At 32.7% G+C, this 5,272-nt stretch overlaps 1 long non-coding RNA gene across 1 annotated transcript; it reads right to left on the bottom strand.

Annotated features, from left to right (window-relative positions):
- Positions 1–242: 242 nt before the first annotated feature.
- Positions 243–2,135, bottom strand: LOC134249397 (uncharacterized). Its single transcript, XR_009988266.1, has 3 exons — positions 1,136–2,135; positions 413–559; positions 243–345 (listed from the first exon to the last, which is right to left on the bottom strand). It is a non-coding gene; the product is annotated as an uncharacterized LOC134249397 (long non-coding RNA).
- Between the last annotated feature and the right edge of the window lie 3,137 nt (positions 2,136–5,272).

Raw genomic sequence — 5,272 nt, 5'->3', positions numbered from 1 at the left:
AAGTTCGTTCTAAGCACTTATTAAAAACACGGAAAAAAATATACCGTTCCGCGGCGTTTATAGGTCAAATTTGCAGTTATTTAGAACTTACAGAGATCGGCAGTAAATGACACCCTGCCAAAAATATCAATCCCCACTCCTACAATCTCCCCTGGTATTTCTATATTTGTTGTAATATTCCCACATTCCATTATTTATTTCAAACATTAATATTTTTACTTTAAAATGAAAATATTTACATACCTGAATTCAGCCAATCAGGTAAAGCCTACCCATTTATTACTCTGCTTCATCTTGTTCAACCAGGAAATGATGTCAAAATCTGGGTCTTTGGTGCTCTTTTTCCTATACTTACATATTTACCTATCCCAGAATTAGTCAATTTTGTAATTTTCAAAGACCTTATACTTACCAATATACAAGTATGAAATTTGAGGCCTGTCACTTCAGTGTCTTGGAATCTGTGACCATCTTAATGAATGACCCCTCCCTGCTGCAGGTACTGTTCCAAAGAGTGAAAAACTTTCATTCCTGTGATGAAATCTGGATACAGTTGTCACTGTAATGAATAAAATATTTATAAAATAACATGATCTTGTTTTTTAATGTTAATAAAATGATATAAAGTCATAAGTGTGTCAAATTTTTCATAGGGGTGGATTCTACCCAGAATAAAGAAAAAAGGTCCAAAATTTGATAAATCATAGATAATTAAGCAAAATTAAAGGGTTTTAAAAAGACTGATATAGAAATTTTTTATGCTTATGCAAAGTAAATTGTTTGAGACTCTGATATACTAAATGATTCTTATCTAACCCCTCCTGTTGCTTAAGTATATACAAAAAAGTTTCCCCACCCCCCAGTGAAAGACACTTAGAGAAATAGCAGGTGCCCCCTATTATATTTGTTTACAATTAATTCAGACAAGAGAATATTAATACTTTTGATAACAAATCAAAGTGCAGTATCTGATAGTCCTATACAGTTCAACCATAATCTACATTATTGAAATTCATGCTTTAAAAAAGGGAATTCAGATGAATTTGTAAAAAATCAAGAAATGCAATAATTGACTTAAAACCCCAAAATGCACACCATATTAAGTGGCTGCAAAGTTAATAAATGAAAAATTTACCTGCAATGTACAGAAATCTGTCCGACAAAATATATCAGGTGGGTAGCGAGTCTCCTTCTTCTTCTTATATAGAGAAAATGCCCCCCCCCCCCTGCCGATCAGATACCAAGCTCTCCCGGGTCCGAGGAAGCTGAAAGATGAAAGTCCTCTATAGTGTTTAAATGAAAATGAATCAATAAATCTAGTCAAATTATGCATAAATCATAAAGAAAACAGCAATATTTATCAAGTTTTCTGAAAAATTACCAAATTACATATCTTCTACATGGCTGAATGCTTAAAAAATGGATCCGTCAAGGGTGGAATACATGTTTTACAATTTTACATGTAGTTACATGTAAATATTAGAAAAGTCAAATGTGACACATGCAGTAATGCCATTCCAATAATTCAAGAAAAAAAAATCAGAAGCCTAAGGTCACAATAATTAAGATTATATCATGTTGAAACTCTACATATTAGGTTAGCTAGTCTAAGGGAAGTAGCTCTAAGTACAAAAACTGGAAAGCAGTAGAAAATGAGTTGCAGAGAGTCCCCCTGATGAAACTACAAAGAGCAAAAAAAGGGAAAACACAGACCTTTGTGTAGCTACAATATAGAAACAACCAAACTACAAACTGATCCCCCCCGCAGTCCAAGGGAGGCAATCCAGAAGATCACATACACTACCGATATGATACGTCAAGACAGAAAATGCCCTCCTTTCACATGAACACCACGAAAGGCACTTTTAAGGGCCGAATAAATTATTCGAAAAGATACCAAACGTGCAAACGTATAAGAAACTAAATAAAATTTAACACCAGGCCACCATCCTACACTTCCAAATGTACACATATATAGCAAATCTCATAAATACACAATTACATGTACATGTAAAATGCATACATAAATTTATGAATACATACAAACATCTATTATAAGATCAATCTGATACATTTTCTTAACTTACCTTTCTCCTCTGGCCATGTCAACTACACATTGTTTACCAATTTCCATCCTCTGTAACCCCCCCCCCCCCCCAATCTCTACAAAAGACCCAAAATCACCTCTAACCCCAATTCCACAGAAAAATAATTCAAATGTTGGCTATTTTTTCTCTCGAAATGTCTTCAATATTCAAATATTTAGCTAAAAATAACTTTTCATGACTTTCACTTCACTTTACATATTAAAAAACAGGGTCTCTAAAGGGAAAAGAGTACATGTACCAATTAATTTCCCATAGAACTCTATACAAACCTTAGGCCCTCCAAGTAATTTACTAATTCCCGTTCAAACAAATCTATGTTATCATTTGAAAGTTCGTTCTGAGCACTTATTAAATACACGGAAAAAATATACCGTTCCGCGGCGTTTATAGGTCAAATTTGCAGTTATTTAGAACTTACAGAGATCGGCAGTAAATGACACCCTGCCAAAAATATCAATCCCCACTCCTACAATCTCCCCTGGTATTTCTATATTTTTTGTAATATTCCCACATTCCATTATTTATTTCAAACATTAATATTTTTACTTTAAAATGAAAATATTTACATACCTGAATTCAGCCAATCAGGTAAAGCCTACCCATTTATTACTCTGCTTCATCTTGGTTCAACCAGGAAATGATGTCAAAATCTGGGTCTTTGGTGCTCTTTTTCCTATAACGAGGCTGGGGGGTTGCAGCCATTTTCAGACTATTTCGATCTCCTTTAAAAGAAGAGCTCCGTATAAAGATATACAGAAATGATCAAAATTGAAAACTGAAATGTATGAATTTTTCCTTTCCAAATGAATGTTGTCAGCTTAAGATACCGTATTTAAAAAATAAGTTAAATCTGTTGGTTAATTTGTGGTTAAATTTTTGACCCCCCAGCCTCCTTAAATTAACATTGATTATTCATAGTAGATTTACTTTAATGGTGATTGATACACATGTATTGAATTTAAGTACGTATTAGAATTTAAGTATTTATTTGAATGAAAGAATTTCTGTGTTATACACAGAATTACTACAGTTATTATACAACCCATTGTCAAAAGGGTATATCTGCAAAGACAATTCTAAACAGGAACAGTTGCCCCGGTGAAGTCAAAAGACTTAAGCTACTAGCACCATGTGTTAATGTTGTACATGTACTGTTACCGGTATATCAACATTTCATTTATAGAAAAGACTATCTCCTGTGTTGCATGTGAATTTATAAACCAACATTCCGTTTCTGAAAAGATAAACTACCGTGTTAAATATGAAACTGTTAAACCAATTACATTCCATATCTGAAAAGACTGGCTTCTGTGTTACATGTGAAACTGTTATCTACAGTTCTGAAAAGACTGCCATATATTACCTGTGAAACTTTTATCTTAACACTCCGTTTCTGAAAAGACTGGCTTCCTCAATTTGCTACATCAAATGTGAAACTGTTATAATCTGTTGTACATAATTATATTAATTAAGACTATTCGTGTAAAACACTTTGTACAGACTTGTTGCTAAAGCATATTCCTGTGGAAGTTTCCCTATTAAGCCATCCTTATTTTTGCATTATCCCCAAATCTATATTTTTAATAACAGCATATATATGTATATTGAAATTTCATGCAAAAAAACATAAAGAAATAGATATCCCCCTCGTAAATTTAGAATTCTTACCCTCATATTTACCGCAACAAAATTAATTGGAATCTATAGACTGACAACACATTCAAGAAACTGCTACATGTAGTATATACATAATAAAACCCGATTTCTCTGGATTTATCATATCTTTGGATCTTAAGATTTATTTTTCTGTAAAAGTGTTGATAAGCATATTCAGGTCTTTGTAAACAACTTTTAATCTTTCTTTTCGCTTTCGTTATGTAAGATTAAAGTAGTTGTTCTCTGCAAAGACTGAATAAAGCTAAATTTCCTTGAAATGTATTCCTTAGCTATCAATTTTCATTATGCAGATATTTTTATTAAATTGTAATCATGGGTAATCTGAATTTAAAAGTTGATTAAATTAATAAATGTATAAATTCACTGGTCTAGGTAATCTTTGCATATTTATTGATTTTTTTTTTTGGGGGGGGGGGGGGCTGCATTGTTTCAAAATGCTTTGGAGCAGAATGATAAAAATTGTGTATTATTAAATTTCTTTCTATTGTTCTTGCCATATTGCATTTATATGTTCATTACATTATTGATTGTTATAAAAAGTTAAGGATATTATATTTTATGGTTCAATACACTATATGTATTTGTGCAAATTTTAAAATGTCTGTATATACATTTATGCTTGGTGGACAAATTCAGGTACATGAAAGAAAAACATGTTCATGCTACCATAATTTTACATTATCTATTTTTATGTTCTAACTCTCTGAAATCACCAAAGACATGAAGCATTCACTTTTTATAGGTAAGTAGTATAGAAAGAGGGGGTCAATGGCCAGCCCGTAAAGGGAGGTAAACCTTGCTTCTTTCAGATGATATAGAAATAAAGTGAAGATTGCTTCATACATAGTATGCTTGGTGGTAAAATTTCAGAAAGTAGACCAATAAGGTATTTTCATATTGTTTGAAAATTGAACAAAGTAATTAAATTATAAATGAATTGTTCACCAAGCTTTCTATTAAAATGCAACAAATACAACTTCATTATGTAAGTCATTATTGTGCACAATTTACAAGTAATTATTGAAACATTGATTGTACTAGTTACATGTTTATATAAACATGCAATCTAGTGTGTAAATCAAGCAGTGATTTATATCTACGTTGATGTTCTCTTTTGCAAGGGAATGGTATGCTTTGCAGTGTCTCTTTTTAGGTCACCTGAGTAAACTCAGGTGACCTATTGCTATCCGTTTTCGTCCGTCGTCGTCCGTCGTCCGTCGTGTGTCGTTTGTTAACATTTGAACATTTTCAGCTTCTTCTCTGCAACCACTGAACCAATTTCAACCAAATTTGGCACAAAGCATCTATGGGTAAAGGGGAACAAAAATTGTGAATTTCATGATCCCTGCCCCCCTGGGGCCTGAGGGGTGGGGCCAAAACCACTAAAATTAATGCAATCTTTAAAAATCTTCTTCTTTACTCCTGGACATCAAGCAGTCAAACTATTTGCAAGATTGTAATCAGCATTGAGTTCTCTACCAAAATTG

This window comes from Saccostrea cucullata, unplaced genomic scaffold (assembly GCF_032062105.1).
Source record: "Saccostrea cucullata isolate Sc308-1 unplaced genomic scaffold, CSIRO_AGI_Scuc_v1 ctg1138, whole genome shotgun sequence".
NCBI lineage: Eukaryota > Metazoa > Mollusca > Bivalvia > Ostreida > Ostreidae > Saccostrea > Saccostrea cuccullata.
The sequence above is the reverse complement of the archived record's forward strand: the minus strand, read 5'-3'. Positions and strand labels throughout refer to the sequence as shown.